We start from the raw sequence: 17,413 nt of genomic DNA, 5'->3' as shown, positions 1-17,413 counted from the left end.
ACTCTCTGTACCAACTGTCTTGCACAAAGCTGCCACCCTGTGTTTTCTTCCAACGTTTCCTCTGGTAGGACTTCAAATCTTCCTTCTTCCAGTCTGTGCAGGGGTCAAGAGGCCTATCTAGAGTAGCCGCCTAGCATCCGGCTCCAAGAAGAACCTTTTCCTTTTCCTCTGGGAGACCTGAATGGGCGCCAGCCCAACCCTGGTCTCCAGGCTCTTCTGCGGAAGCTTCCCACCTGGTGCCCAGAGCTTGGGATGCCGCTGATGGGCTCCGTCCAATCTCCCTGTGCCTTCTCTGCAGGTGTCCCAGCAGGTAGAGGAGGAGGCCAGAGGCTTGTGTTCCTGCAAGGCGGGGTCGGTGCTCCTCGACGTCCTCGAGCTCGCCCAGCATGTTCTGTGCCCCTGGGCCTGGCAGGGACCGAAACAGGCGGGGGAGCAGTGACACCTGGGGCAATCAGCCATCCAGGAGCTGCCGCCACCTGCCCCGCCCCCAATCTCCTCGGGTAGTGTTTATCTTTGCCTGTGCTCCCGGCTCTTTCTCTTTCACTTTTCATTTCGCCGGAGGTTGGGACTCCGGGTGGAAGGTGCCCGGGGGAATCCCAGCTGACTCGTTCACTGCCTTCGAAGTCCGGCGCCCGCTCCCGCTCGGCTGCGGTGGCTGTCGCCCCCCCACACCCTGCAGCCAGGACTCGATGGAGGTACAGAGCTCGGCTTCTCTGCTTTGGGAGGGGAGTGGTGGTGGTTAAAAGGACAATGGAATTTTCCCCGAAAGCCTACGCCCTGGGCCCCTCCCAGCTCCGGCGCTACCCTCTGGTCTACCCGACTGGCCTGGCCGCCCCGCCCTCTCACGGGGAAAACTTAGCCGCAACTACAATTTTTGATTTTTCCCCTAATGACACTTTACTCCTCGCCGAGACTCTCCTCGCCATCCTCCTGCTTCCAGAGGAGCGCAGATCGCCGGTCCCTTTGCCCCTGGCGTGCAGCTCCCCACTGCGCTGCACTCTTTCGGAGTTCGTGACTGCTGGCGAGCGCAAGGCAGGCCGGGCACCCTGCGCTCCGCTGGGAGGGTGAGGGGCGCGCGTCAGGCTGCCCCAGCCAAACTGCCGCTTTCTGAGAAGACGCGGTCCCGCAGCCCTGAGGGCTGAGTTCTGCACCCAGTCAAGCTCAGAAACGACAAGAAAAGGTACTTCACGTCCCCGCTTCCTATCTGTCCCCTCTCAAACTCCCTGTGGGCCGGCCGGTGCAGATGTCTGCGTGCGCGTCTATTCCTACCTTTGCAAAATCGAATTATCGCCCTCTTCTTTGCCTGCACGCGTCTTCTGGAAGAAAAATTTGCAGGAATGATCACTGCTTGACAGTCAGGCCTCGTCCCTATTGGTTCCAACTCTGCGCAAGCCAGTTATCTCTTAGAGAACCAGTAGGGTGTCTGGAATGCCAAAGCAATTTGGAAAAAATACGAGCGAATTCCACTGAAATAATATCATTATTCAAGGTGGCTTTAAATGAAAGTCCAGCCAGTTTTTTCAAATGTTATTAAGACTGCACGTTGCAAGGGTATACACTTCATTTGATTTTATGTAATTCCACGCATTAAAAACTATGTTGACTTCAAAGTATGTGTAAACCGAACTAATTCTTAAATGATGCTTACAATAGATTCTTAAATAGGATGTGTCAGCAATTTCAAAACGAAATAAAGTAGTGGTCACCAGCTAATTTCCATTATATATCTTTAAACTACTTCATAATATTATGATACTGGTAGTGGCTAAGCGGCAGTCATCCTCATCTTGTTAGTGTGGCGAAAGAGGCCATACTAGCTAGACTGAATTCTTCCTCCAGTATACTACAGAGTAAACTGGTGATTATGCATCCTGCCATGTAGAGGCTGCAAAGTGAACCATTCAATTGAAAGCATCAAGATGCAATACACTTTTGGAAGGCTGAGACGGGAGGATAGCTTGAGACCAGGAGTTCCAGGTTACAGTGAACTATGATCTGCCACTGCACTCCAGCCTGTCAAAATATATATATATATATATATATATATATATATATATATATATATATATATATATATACAGGTTAAATTTTAAACTCCTGTTGCTTTTGTGTTAAATAATGTGGTCAACAGAGGAAGGAGATACAAAGGAAGGAACATAAAGACATATAAAGGGAAGGACTGAAAACACAGCACAAGCCATTTAGATTTAAAAAGTGAACAAAAAGCTAATTTACTTAAAGTTAAGAAATATCAGAGTTCTTAAGGTATGTTATGATTGTCTTAGTTTCATGTCAGTATGTTTCTGTTTTCTCACAGTCTTTTAGTCAATCAGATGACCATCTCCTGAAGTAGCACCTGCTTTGCAACAGTGACAGGGAAGGGTCAGTTGGCCATTGGTCTGGAGCTTCTGATAGGCTGGGTGTTCCCATACTTTTAGTTTCACTGTTCCCTGCTGATTTGGAATGGCAACTCCAGAATATGACTGGAAGCTATAGTTTTGGTTGGAATTTTCCTGGAAGCTATAGTTCTGGTTGGAATTTTCCTGCAGGCTACCGGTGATTAAAATGATGCTCTTTTGTTTTAATCCATGAAATTAATGTTGCAAATGTCAACCGCTATATTGCAAGATACAGTGTTTTCCATGAAATATATATTTATAAATTTCTTTGGGGGATGGAGAAAAACAATGGTTTAAAATTTATTAAAATAGAGTTTGGAAGTAGAGGGTTTTAAAGCTTAGGAGGTACTTCATCTCCTAGGCTTCTTCTCAGATTTGGTGACTCTGATGGATTTCGGGATAGGTAGAAAAGGAGCCCGGAAATGCTGTGTATATGTGGATGTTCCTCAGGAAAATATCCATAAATTGGATTAGCTTTTAAAAATGGGTCTCTGACCCAAAACAGTTTTTAACCTTTTAAAAATACAGACTACTGTCCTTTTCCCCCAACCTCTCCTGGAGTTTAATGTTGAGTTCTGCTCATTGTGTTAACTATTTTTCTGAAGGTTAGCTAATGATAATACAGAGTTCTGTCTTCATACTCATAACTAAAATTATGAGAAACAGTATGAATAATACCTAACATTGTTGAGTTCTTATTATGTATCAGACATTGTTCTAAGAATGTGTTTTTAAAAATCATCATAATAAGCTTATGTGGTAGGGAATATATTTTACAGCTGAGGAAATTGAAGTATAGAGTAATTAAATAGCTTTCTCAAGGTCACAGAGCTAGAAAGTGGCAGAGCTGGAATTCCAACTCAGACAAGTTTAAGATTGCTGTTATTTAAGGAGGATGATATTATTTGCATAAAATTATTTCCTACGATTTGACAGTGATAATTAGTCTTTATTTTCAGGCAATGTGGTAATGGTAGAACGTTGGTTTTAAAGGACGGTTTCTATGGTACTTGTGCAATTAAAATTATTATATATTTAAAGATTATCTTTATAATCAATATTCATTTGACTAGCTATATGTGTTTGGTTCACTGGAGAAATTTTTTAATCGTCCCTGAATGAAAATATTTGTCTAAGTTGCATCACTTTCTGCTGGAAGAGCTTGACAATGCGGGTTGATCTGGATATCTGTCTCTGTCTATGTATCTCTTCATCTATCCATACAACTAGAAGGCTGGGATTCATGGACAGCTCAGAGAAGAGTTTCCCATAATACCACAAGTAGAGATGATGTAGGTAACCATTTGGGATGTCCTCTTTTCAGAAGGTGTTATGATAGAAGGGTTGGCAAGAAGCCACTTCTTTAGCTCAGTATTAGCTCTTTGATTTACTTACCCAGTGATTACAGTAACTGCATGAAACTATCAACACTGAACAATATTTAAATACTTGCTGCTATCCTATAGGAATGGGTTGGATGGAAAAATTCCCTGGGGGAGTTGACGAAAAAAATTGTGATTTTAGTGAGAACTGGAATGCATTAACTAACATCTATTTGATGGTGAATTTCACTAATTAAATACTATCAAGTATATGTATGTGTGCATAATGCATATATGTGTATACATACTGTATATGTGCATATATGCATGTGTGTGTATGTATATATTGTACCATTTGTTAACAGCTATGGGCAGACACAAGGGCTACTTTTTACTCTGCTTCCAGACTGTGTTGATTAGGTAAACATAAGTAACTAAGAAATTTTGACAGAGAGCCTGAATTATTGTTATTAGCAGTGCCATTCCAGTAGGAACCCAATGTGAATTCGAAAGTTACTAAAAGGAAGCCTCTGCTATGTTTCAGGAACCGTATTGGCACTTCATCTGTATGTCCTCATTGAATTTGAGTAACTACTGCATTTTTATCCTGACTTGACAAAGAAAAAAATGGCATGCAGTATTTCACCTGCATTAAGACACAGCTAGGTAAGACAGGCACTCTACTGAGATTTATCTTGATTCCAATGTTAATGTTCCTTTTCAGATATCATATGTATTCTTTTCTAGGAAAACTCAGGTGTTCAGCATAATGAAAAATAAAGTGTCGCTATCCTGGTCTTGAAATAGATGCTCGTCACCATTTGTTGTGATTTAATACTATTTATTACTTTGCCCATATCAAAGAATATTGCCCTTTTTGAAAAAAAATTAGAGGAGAAAAAGAAGCTCTTTGATCTTAGTTCAGTTCAGTAATATTATTTGTACACATTTAACATCTAGAGCTAGGGTATTTGTATGCACTTGTTTTATGGTGTTTCAGCCCACTCCAGGGGCAGAGGACTCAATGTAGACAGAATAAAAATGGATTTTTTTTCAAGTCTGCTTGTAATACACACGTTTCTTCTCTAAATGCTAATGGTTCTTCCAAATGCTGACAGGATGCAAACAAGATTAGGAAAGTGACAAATTATTTTGTGGAATGAGGGAATTGAAACTGAAAATAGTTCTAGAATACGACAATATGATGGTTGTAAGGTTTATGGAGGTGGTGGTGGGGGTAAGCTCTGCTTATCATTATGACACACAAAAGGAGCCCAGAGAGGTCTCGGGTCCCTTATTATCACTGAATAATACTTCTCCTTCCTGGGTATTCTGCTCACGTGCCTTCTAATTGAAATTTGACAAAGTAGTCTTCGCACGCTGTTAGCACTGGCCTTTGAAATTATCAAATAATTATTTCTTAATTGAACATTTTACAGTTAAATATTTCATTTTTTGGAGTTATTTGCTCTCTTGACTCATCTGCAACAAAAATAAGTACATAAAACTTGGTTCTTTAATTGAAGGGTTTTTATTGTGAAAATTCTTGCTTATGTTATTTAAAATACTATCATTACAAAACTAATCAAAGGAATCATTAGTTTTGGATAAGTGATTATTAAGTATAAAAATAAAACAATATTGGAAATACATATCATGCAAGTAGATATGTGAATGCTTTTTTTAAAGATGTCTCTTATATAAAATTGCCCCTTTATTTGGCACCCTGGTGAGGCAAGGCACATGCTAAGATTCTGGATGGAGAGACGCAGGCATTTTTTTTCCTAAAGTGGGAGAAGGGTGAATGAAAGAGGAAGTGAGAAAGGAGAACTTGCCAGAAATCTGCTTGCTTTGGGCACATATCAGGCATATCTTTGGTAAAAAGGGTCTTCTCTGGAGGTAATGGATCTTGAAATTGGTTCCTTTAGCAACCTCTTATGCCCACAAAGCCCTGGAAAAGGTGTAGGATACATCAGAGGTGCGTGTTGTTCAGTTGGGATATACAGTTCAGCCTTCTTTCCCACACCCTCCCTTTGGCTTCTGGATTACTATGGTTACTGTGTTTAAAGCAAAGTACAGGGGTGGGATGAGGAGCAGTAAAGAGCTTGGGCTGGGCCGGGCGCGGTGGCTCAAGCCTGTAATCCCAGCACTTTGGGAGGCCGAGGCGGGTGGATCATGAGGTCAACAGATCAAGACCATCCTGGTCAACACGGTGAAACCCCGTCTCTATTAAAAATACAAAAAAATTAGCTGGGCATGGTGGCGCGTGCCTGTAATCCCAGCTACTCAGGAGGCTGATGCAGGAGAATTGCCTGAACCCAGGAGGCGGAGGTTGCGGTGAGCCGAGATCGCGCCATTGCACTCCAGCCTGGGTAACAAGAGCGAAACTCCGTCTCAAAAAAAAAAAAAAGAGCTTGTGCTGGCTTCTGTAGAGATTTCCCACTGGGAAATACGCTCTAATAGGGCTTCGAAAGCCTCTGCAGTGAAGTCTTCTCTTCCAGCCTCAACTCCAGTCACCCTGCCTCAGAGTTCCAAACACACTTGCTATTCTTTGTCAGTCTTCATGGTCCTGCTCAAAATGCTAACCCACCATAACGTTTTCTGTCCCCACCTACTGCCCAGGCAGAATTATTTTCTCCCTTACATGAATTAATTTGGTGCTGTCTACATTCTCCTATAGCAACTTTTATGCCTGTAAATTCATTTTATATGTGTCTGTCTCTGTACATACATTATAAGGACAATGTGCTTCTTGTGCTTAGCAGAAGGTTGGTCAGAGTCTATTTGTATGGATTTCAGTGAGAGTCAGTCATCATTCAAATGTTTGACAGCTAAGCAGACAATGGTAAAAGAGGCAGGAGATATAAGTAATATAGTAAAACAAAGTTGGAATACTGCAATAAAAATAGTACTTTAGGGAAATTAGTTTGAGGTAGAATTTATTGAAGAAAAGATAAATTAGAGATCAGGAAACCAGCTAGAAATCCATCACAGTTAATTCAGGATCATAGTTTCATTCCCATTATCTGCTCAAGGACGTAACTCTAGTAATTCATTCTTTCTCTCCATCACCATTTTTTTCTCTGTCTCTTATGGGTCTTTCCCAATACCATGTAACCATGCTATAATTTCTGCCATTTTTTAAGCAGACTCATGTTTTTCTCCTTATGCTTCTCCTCTATCTGGTTTTTCTATCCATATTTTACAGGAAAACTTACAAAATCAACTATATTCTCTGTTTCCAATTGTCCTTTCTCCATTTCCTCTTGAATCAGCCAGTGTGTCATTCCCACTGCTCCACTAGAAATACACTTGCCGAAGGTGCCAACAACATCCCTGTTACTAAATCCAGTGGTTAATTCTTGGGTCCCTTCCTATGGACCCTTTCAGCAGGACCTGAGAGTTCTTCCCCTGACTTCCAAGCCATCGCCTTCTCCTTATTTTCCTTTTACCTTACCAGCAACAATTTCAGTCTCTTTGGCTGGTTCATTGTTTCCCCTAACATGTAAGTACAGGAGCCTCAGTCCTCAAGACTTTTCCCTATCTGTACTCTCTGTCTTGGTGATCTCATCTAATGTTATGGTTATAATTCTTCTTACATTGATGATGCACAAATGTACATGTGAATCTAGCCATGACCTCTCCCCTGAACTCCAGATTTATTCAGCAGTCTATTAATCTGTTATTCATTCATCTTTGATTGAATGTCTAATACTCACTGGATTCCTGCCTGTACTGCCATATCTGCTTGCCCACCCTCTTCCTCATCTTACTTGATGGCAATTTTATTCTCTTAGTTCCAGAGATAATCAGTCAATCTTGGATTTGTCCTTAACGTCTCTTTTTGTCATGCCCCACATTAAATCTGCCACCAAATCATTTAGCTAGGCCTTCGAAATATACCCCACGTCCTATTTCTTCTCACCCTTTTCATTGCTGTTGCCTGGGTTCAAGTTGCTATCATGCTGTCCATTATTGCAAAAGTGCCTAATGCTTGTCCCCTCATCTCCACTCCAGCCTGTTCTCAACATAGCAGCCACAGTGTTGCAGTTATCTGTCCCTGCATCAAAAGGACGAACCACCACAAAACAAGAACAAAACAAAACAACATCCCCAGAACTCAGTGACTTGAATAACAATAATTTGTTATTTGTCCTGATCTTGCAATCTGGGCTACTTTCAGCTGCTTGACTCCTCCCAGGCTGCTGGGGATTAGACATTTAAGAGGGCATCTTCCTTCACATGTTAGAACATCAGCTAGGATAGCTGGAAAGCTCATGGCTGGCCAGACATCTATCTCTCTTCATGAGACCTCTCTACATGGCTAACTTGGACTTTACATCATGTTGGTCTCAAGTAGTTTTACTTTTTTAACTAATTATTGACTTTCAGGATCCCCCATAGCTTATCGCATTATGGCATCAAACTCAGACTTTACGTCTCTAAATTGGATCTCCAGATGAGGATAATATTTCTCTGGTGCAGTTTCTTGAGTGCATTTTTTTCCTAAAGTGGGAGAAGAGTAATTATTTCTTGAGTGCAGAAACCTATAACTAAAAAGATTATCTGCTGCCACAAAGACAGGGCAATTTTATTAAACAATACCATTTCAAAACAAGACAATAGAAGGCATATAACTGTCATTAGTCAATAGCAAGTCTGAATACGGTGCCATATGCCCCAAGTGCTTGCTCTGGAAGCAAGATGTGTTCCGGATTAAGGTTTTAATTTGTTCCCTAGGAATGATTCTCTGTGGCTTTTAACTTTATCTTTTGCACTTCGGGCTCCTTTTTTCATTCCTTCTTTCTTTTCTGTAAGAAATAATTTTTGCTATTCTTTGCAGTGGGGTAGTTTCCTGCCGTTAGAAGGTTAATTATTTAGAGACCTTTTATATACTCACTTTTATTTAACTGCTTTTGGTTTTAAGTTCAATAATCTTTAAAATTTGGGGGCTTCCTATGAATTGTATTGAGATTTGCTCACTCCGCTAGATAAAAGACATAACTGGGAAATCCTTGAGGCAAGCTCTACTTTACTTTTTTAGAAAGTCAGGGTGCCATAGAAGCCCATAATGTTTGTAGAAGCCCCTTGACCAGTTGGCAAGGTCTATGCAGCACCACTTTAAATCTTTCAGAGTTCTTAATGAAGGGCCTTCCTGCCACACACTTGATTTGATCTTCAACCTGAGAGCACATGTAATAGTATACCCTGGATTCAATCTTTGCCCTGAAACTGCTTATTTCTTGGAGAATCTTTTGCTGCCTGGAAAGGCAAGAATAAGATTAGGTGTTATTTTCCAATCTAGCAAGTCTTGAGTTGAACTATATTTCATCACTGCATTTCTGGCTTTCACTAACAATGTCCTTGCCTCTCTCCAGGTGTCTACCTACCACTTGGTCTCATAGCAGTTTCAACGTTGATAACTAATTTCTATATAATAAACTTCCCTGAAACTTAGTGGTGTAAAAGAAAAACCATTTTATTTTCTCAAGCCTAAAAATTAGGACAAGACACAAAGAGAATGACTTGTCTGTACACTGCAATGTATGTGACCTCAGCTGGGATGATTCAAATGGTCAAGGGATGTCTGAGGTGGCTCAGACATCAGGTCCCATATATAGAGCCTCAGTTCTGGCTGTAGGCTAGGCTCCTTGGCTCTCTTCCATTTGTCTTTCCACATGACTGGTTTGGACTTTCTCACAGCAGGATAGTTTCAGGGTTGTCAGACTCTACAACCTAACCAACTTCTATAAGAGATAAAGTTGGAGCTGTAAGATCTTAAGGCCTGGATATGGAATTTCCAGACTGTAACATTTGTTTTATTTTTCTGGGAAAAGCAAGTCAGAAAGCCATCCAGAATTGAAGGGGAGAGGACAAAGATTCCACTTCTCGATGAGTAGCGTCAGGCACGTCATGGGGAAAGGCACTGATTGATGGCAGCTGTCTTTGGAGATTATCCACCACAAATGGTAATCCCATTAAAATACCAATCAGGTTATGCCATTCCTCTATTCCAAACCCTCCATGGTCTTCTCTTCTCACTTAAATAAAAGCCAAAATCTGTTACAGTGGACATTAAGTCTCTAAGTGATTTGTACCCCTGATGTCTGTCATCTACTACTCCTCCCTTAGCTCAGAGTCAGTTATACTGGCACCTTTTCTATTCATCAACCATACTACTATGTTCTTGTCTAAGAGTCTTTTAACTTGCTGTTCCTTCTACCTATAATGTTTTTCTCTCAAATCTGGCCCCTTCCCTTTACCTGCTTTGGGATTTGGCTCAAATATCCCTGTTGCAATGAAGTAATTCTTGACTTATGTAGTTCAAATTGTAGAGTCACCAACACTCCATGTCGCAAGTCTGTTTGGGAATTCAGATTATTTTTCAGATTTTGGAAAGTAGTGTAATGTGTTTACTATATATCATGTAATGATCAAGCGTATTCAGGTACTTCCTCAAAAGAGAAGAAATATAGCTTATACATAGTCTAATGTCAGTTCAGTTTGTGTTTTATTAACCAGTGAATTAAGGAGAATCTTTCAGCTTTTAGAGCTTTTTTGATTTAGTATTTTCATATAAGGAACTATGGACTTGTATATGTTTTATTTAATTATTTGATTATTAACACGTTTCTCCATTAGAAAATGAACCACGGGAGAACATGCAGTTTAGTTATTTTATTTATTACTATATCCCCATCACCTATTAGTGCCAGGCATATGGTAGTCTCTCAATAAATATTTGCTGAATGAATGAGTGAATGAATGGATCAATGAATGCTAAGTAGTAGGGTACTGCAAATCGAATGGAGAATAGAAAGACAAGCTATTTTCAACAAAGATTTGATTTATTAATGTTTTATTCATTCATTGAATTGATTTTGGCACTTCAGCAGTTAATAATTTTGAGTGCCTAATATAAGATGGGCACTTTTGTAAATACTTGACAGGTCTTGATTGAGTGGGAGGAGCGGAGTACAGGGAAGAGTCAGAGGACATCCAAGATTTTAACCATGAGAGGCAGGAAAGAGAGACATGTTAGGAACAGATATAGATTACAGCTAACACATGGGGCAAGGTAGCGGAATGGAGGAACTTGATTTTAGAAATATCATGATTGAGCTAAAAGTGGAACAAGCTACTTAAAATGTCTTGTAAGTGATTAGAAGTACTAGATTGAAGATTGTGTGAGCTATTTGTACAAGATATTTTGGTTTGTGAGTTAAGTAAAGAATTATTGGTTAAGACAAATGGTCAGAACACTTCCCCAGGAGGCAAATGTATATATAGATGGTTTAGGGTCACATAAGAGAACCAGAGGAACTGTCACTGAGCTAAGCACTCTGAAAGAGGAAATGTTCAGGAAGGCCTTCAAGGAGGGATTGACCAGCTCCCAGGTCTTCAAAAGAGAAGGTTAGGCTTTTTGCACCTCCCTGCCCTTGCCTACCTGTCATACTTGCTCTGCCTGCTGCTCTCTACAAGGATTTTAATCCCTCGTATGCTTATTCTTACATATTCATCTTTAAAGACTCATTTTCTCTCTGATATTTTCCTGGTGAGGCCCCATCTTTGCCTCCTGTCTTGCCTCACACCTTTAGTTTTTGTGTTCTCCACCAGGTAGATACTTCTCTCATAGTATCTGCAGTGTTTCACTGTATTTATATTGCCTTGCCCACAGGCAAATGATAAAGGTCATAGAGGGCAAGAATTGTTATGGTGGAGTTGGAAGGGCTGAAATTGGAGAAAAACTGCATTCTTATGTGTCTAACAACTTGCCTGGCACATAATAGATCTATAATAATGTTATTCTTGTTGTCAGTGATTCAACATATATTTCTGGAGAACCCAGTTAGATAAGGTCCTGAGAAAAGGAAATTGACTATATTTGACTCATAGTACATTACTAGTGATCACATGGCTTCTGGGAAACTACTCCCAGATTATTTCTTATTGTCAGGGTCAGGAAGGGAAATAGAATTTTCTGAGTGTGTACATTGGGCCAGGTAACAAATAGAATCTTTACCTTCACTGTTAGGAGTATGAACTTTAGAGAACTGAAAACAAATAGGTTTGTTCAATATTTCATGCCAGTTGTATTAAGGTGGGATAATTTTATAAATTTGCAAAGTAAATGTTTCAGTAAATGAAGGGAAATTGAAACAAGGCACACCCTATTCTCTAAATTCTTTCAAACAGAAATCCTTTCATTTTCTTAATTGTATTTGCTGAGTATTTTGAGAAATCATTTCAATAGACAAAAAAGATGAGGGAAATTGTGTGAAAATAATAGTATTGCTGAAATTTAATTTATTTAGTGTCTCTTCTCCTGAGAGTTTAAGAGAAGAAATATAGTTTCTTCTCTTGTTGTGCCATTAGAAAAATTGCAGTTACCTCAAATATCAGATTAAAATCTGTATTTGGTATAGTCAGATTTTACCCCTGAAAAGCAAGATCATTGTAAAGAACCTCTAAAACTGGAAAGATGTGGTTATGCTGATGGCTTATTTGACTTGATATTGAGGCATTCATCTTCTAGACCTTGGCCTTTCTTAAGTCAGGCCATATTACTCTGAGCCACTGAAGTTTATAAAGCATGGCTTCAAGGCTAAGGTGTTTAATCCAAAGAGGCTAACAGCACAGAAAAAATTCTAAACAACAGTGGATATTTATTGATCACTTTCTCTGTACATGGCTCCTTGCCAAGTGCTGTGAAGGATAAAAAATGCAGCATACATGATTCTCTTCAGGAATTTAGTAACTAGTGGAACAATTACTGTTTGCATGTAAAAGAGCTGAGTGTCCAGGATACTGAACTACTGTCTGCCCCCAAACACACATGCTTTCTTTCATAGCCAAACATTTGGAGATGTTTCTCTCATTGGAAATGCGCTACTTCATCCAATATCTCTTCCTTGCCCCGTTCTTCTGACTAGCCTGGTCCAGAAGTCTCAGTCTGAAAATGGCTTCTCTGGAAATGTTTTCATAAATGTCCAGCGATGGGTTAGGTGTCTTCCATTCTTAACTTCATTTCATAAGTATTTCAAAATTTAACATCTATTTTCATCCATTGTGCCAAGTATGTTAACTGATGTAGCCTTCTCAAACCCATGAGATACTTTCCTTCCCACTTTTTCAGGTAAGTAAACTGAAGCACCAGGCTGTAGAGTGACTGGTCCAGGGACTGCCGTTAGGAAGTGGTGGAACTGGAGCTTGAACTCAGGTTTCTCTCTCAAGCATGCACACTTCCTCTAGAGGGTGCTGCCTTGCTGGTACAATTAATAAGAATTATAAAGATTAAAGGAGAGGAGATAAATTTTTATCATTTATAAATTAAAGCCATACAAATTAATAACTACTAAAATGAATGGGAGAGTTCAGTAAAGTTGCCAGACCAAAGATTTTTAAAACCCAGTAACATTTTTCAATACCAAATAAAGCATTAGCTAGCATACACAACAGTAAAACAAATAAGCAACACAACCTTCCCCAGGAGGAGTACACTTGCTACAATTAAATGTGGTTTATTTGAGGATCGTCTCGATGGTTCAACGTCAGAAAATCTATCAAAATAATCTTAATAATACAGAAAAAGTTAATGTCAAGTTATGAGAGGAATAAGAATAGGTGGAATTTTCCAAAAGTGACTAAAGAATATCTATGAAAAATCTATAGTAAACATCAAACTTAATACAGAGCTCAGAGAAGCATTTTTTTTTAATTTTGGGAGATGAGGATGCATGTGTTGACACAACTATACAGTAAAGTAATGAAAGCAAAAATAATAATGACCATTTGTTTTTATTGAGTGTTTACCAATGTGCCAAGCAGTGTAAAAGCAAAAGTGTGGCGGATTAGCCATTGGTGCAAGGGGATGGTGAAATTCCCATCTTCCCACTCCTCCAAGGTAGGTGTGATAATTGAACTACAGTGAGCCAGGATGAAACAGAGTTGTTGCAGAACAATTGTAGGTAAGATGTTTAATTTATTGGGCTGACCCAGGAAGTAGCTATCTGAACATAATGGAGTGGAGAAAATTACAATGTAGTAGAATTTAGGTGTGGCAGTAGTGATGGTATAGCATAGTTAGATCTAAGGTGTAAAATGAAAAAATTCTTCAAAATCTACAAATAACTGCACTTTACATATAGTCAGTACATATGCAATCATGTCAGTACATGCATTGCATAGTCCGTACATATGCATTCCAAATATACTGCAATCATGGATTTTATGGATGAAGCACAGCCCTTTTGAAATTGAAGTTAACGTGGAGAAGTAACACAATGCATAGAATATGCTTTATGGTATGTTAACTGAATGAACTTCTAGTGAAGAATTAAAATGGGAATCCAAAACACATTGTTAAATCTCAGTTTTACCTCTTTGTGTAAAATTGTACAATACATTTAATTTCTTTGCACTTATATTCTTTTCTGGAAAAGTAAAATAATTAAAGCAGAGAAATTACCTTTGGTGTTAAATCTGGTGGTTCTGGGAACCAACATAACATAGATGGATTCTATCATATGCTGAGACTTTCAACCTGTGATCTCTATAGATATTACGTAGGCACTGGAAGGGACTTTACACACCTCAAATCTAATCTCCTTATTTTAAAGACAAGGTAACTAAGGCTTAAAGGCATAAAGTACCTTGCTAGTGTTACATAGCTGTTTAAAGACAGAATTAAGCCTAGAGTACTAGTCTCTAGACCCCAGTTCATTCCATGGTTCTGGTAAGATTAGGAAAGCTCCAAATTTCATCCAGAAGTTCTCAATCTCAATTTTACATGAACTATAGTTTTGGAAATTGTAATATGTTAATGATGAATAGATGGGAATGGTGGTAGTCAGTATGGAGTATAATAAATGAATAGATGGTGTACACTTCCACCGTTACTTACACAACACATCCAAAGAGAGAGATTTTATGGTGTGCTTGTGTATATACACACCATGTATACATATACACATACTACTTATCTATCAACAGATATATATATATATATACACACACAATGGAATACTATTCAACCATAAAAATAATAAAGTCATGTCTTTTGCAGCAACATGGATAGAATTGGAGGCTATTATCTCAAGTGAAACAAATCAAAACAGAAAGTCAAATGTGGTATATTCTCACTTAGAAGTGGGAGCTAAGCGTTGTGTACATATGGACATAGAATGTGGAATAATAGTTATTGGTGAATACAAAAGGTTTGGAGAATGGAAAGAGGTTGAGGGATGAGATATTACTTAATGGGTACAATATACATTATTCTGGTGATGGTTACACTAAAAGCCCAGATTTCACCTCTATGCAATAGAGCCATGCAACAAAACTGCCCTCGTACTCCTTATATGTATTTATTTTTTCAAAGAATGAATGTTTGTGATTCCACCATATGGACCACATTTAATGTTAGTTGCCCAGATTGTGTGCATGTGTGTGTGTGTGTGTGTGTGTGTGTGTATTCTGTAAGACTTTTCAATTTTCTTTGTTCTCACTCTGTTTGTCAAAGAATTTTTGTAATAGTAATTTGGTCCTGTAGGTTAATAGTGCAGGCTTAGTTACTCAGGGATTGCTCTGATGAAAGAGAGAATTACTCACTTTTACCTTCTATACCCCTTCATGCTTCACTCCCCCACTGCCAAAAAGACCCCTCAAAAGAAATCTGATATCTTAGACTACAGAAATGCAACCATCTTGGGAAACCTGTAACAAGTACACCCAGCAGAAAGGGTCAAAATATGAAAGATTGTAACAAATATGTAACCCCGCAGAAGGGATGAGGCTTGTCAAAGTGTTTGATGATGTCTATAAAATCCATTTTTCTTAGACAAAAGCTAAAAGGCATAGAAGTAATATAAAGCAGAGACAAATGAAAAGCAAAAATTAGAAAGAAGATAAGAATGGCAATCTATAATAATAATTTTGATAACTATCATTTAGGAAAGAATATTTAATGAGGCCAGTGAAAGAGGAGATAAAGTAGTGAAACTGACTATTCTCCTATCATGAGGACAGGAGCTCTGTTAGCTCTGTCTTAGGTAATTTGCACAGTCCAAGAGGAGAAAAAAGAACCAGCAATGCTATAAAAGATAAGTTCTGCTTTCCAATCTAGGGAGAGAAAAGAACCCACACTGACCACAGGAGTACAAACACTGCCAGTTGCCAAATAAACTTTATTAATAGAGACAACCTGCCCCTTAGCAGTTTTATAAGCACTGCCGCTATGTTATATAGGCTTGAGAAGGTTAGTTTACTTGTCAGGAAGAAGCCTGGAAAGCAAAGTTTTAGAAACAAGACGTTTGGGACTACTACAGAGATCCAATGTTAGGCTAAATCACTTGATAACGTTTCATATGAAGCCAAGTATTTGGAACAGGAGATGCCAGAGGTCTAATCAGCAAGAGTAAACAATTAGAAAAATGACAGCCAAGTCTAGTGAAACTGTCTGGTGAAAGAGTACTGGAGGATTTATGGTCTAAGGTGCATTTGTGCTCAGTAAAACATAACCTGTTCCTAGATTTCCAAGTTTAATTTTAAGTGTTATTCCTGAGGATTATGGTAATCACATCACTTGCCTCTGTAAGGGATTAGTGAGAAGCAATAGTAATGTTTAAATCCAGTTATTTGTGAGTGGGAGATGTGCTGTATCATTAGATGCCATTTTCACTAGGTTATTATCAGCAGGTAATAAGAAATGTGCATCATTACAAATTCTCATATGGTATTTTGTGCTAAAACATGAGGTATGTCTTCTGTGCAGCACTGAGTGATCACATAGAGATCGGTGTCAAATGGCTGTTATAAATAACAGGATACATTTTAATAGTTAAACAATTATCTAAAGAGGCAGAACCGGAAATTGTTTAGTAATAATTGGCTGATTTTTATGATGAAGTATAATTCTTTTCTTATTATTATTATGTTCTGGGGGACATGTGCAGAATGTGCAGGCTTGTTACTTAGGTATACACATGCCATGGTGGTTTGCTGCAGCCATCACTCTGTCATCTACATTAGGTATTTCTCCTAATACTATACCTCCCCTAGGTCCTCACCCCCAAACAGGCCCCAGTATGTGATGGTCCCCTTCCTGTGCCCATGTGTTTTTATTGTTCAACACCCGCTTATACTGAGAACATGAGGTGTTTTGTTTTCTGTTCTTGTTTCAGTTTGCTGAGAATGATGGTTTCCAGCTTCATCCATGTCCCTGCAAAGGACATGAACTCATTTTTTGTTATGGCTGCATAGTATTCCACGGTGTCTATGTGCCACATTTTCTTTATCCAATCTGTCGTTGATGGGCATTGGAGCTGGTTCCAAGTCTTTGCTGTTGTAAACAGTGCCACAATGAACATATGTGTGCATGTGTCTTTATAATAGAATAATTTATAATCCTTTGGGTGCATACTCAATAATGGTATTGTTGGGTCAAATGGTATTTCTAGTTCTAGATCCTTGAGGAATTGCCACACTGTCTTCTACAATGGTTGAACTAGTTTACACTCCCACTAAGAGTGTAAAAACATTCCTATATCTCCAGCATCTGTTGTCTTCTGACTTTTTAATGATAGTCATTCTAACCAGCATGAGATGGTATCTCAATGTGGTTTTGATTGGCATTTCTCTAATGACCAAAAATGATGTGCTTTTTCCATATGTGTGTCGGCTGCATAAATGTCT

General features: G+C 39.1%; 1 protein-coding gene across 4 annotated transcripts in view; it reads left to right on the top strand.

Annotated features, from left to right (window-relative positions):
* The first annotated feature begins 535 nt into the window (after positions 1 to 535).
* IL15 (interleukin 15) overlaps positions 536 to 17,413 on the top strand; it is a 119,543-nt gene continuing 102,665 nt past the window's right edge. For 2 of the 4 annotated variants that reach the window (XM_008992668.5, XM_078367845.1), the window contains exon 1: positions 536 to 1,180. The gene's annotated coding sequence lies outside the window, so the exon portion shown is untranslated. Of the gene's footprint in view, positions 1,181 to 4,265; positions 4,388 to 17,413 lie in introns of all 4 variants that reach the window. The other 2 variants (XM_078367848.1, XM_008992669.6) reach the window with 2 other exon arrangements.

This window comes from Callithrix jacchus, chromosome 3 (genome assembly GCF_049354715.1).
Source record: "Callithrix jacchus isolate 240 chromosome 3, calJac240_pri, whole genome shotgun sequence".
NCBI classification, from domain to species: domain Eukaryota; kingdom Metazoa; phylum Chordata; class Mammalia; order Primates; family Cebidae; genus Callithrix; species Callithrix jacchus.
This window is presented reverse-complemented; position numbering and strand designations above follow the sequence as displayed.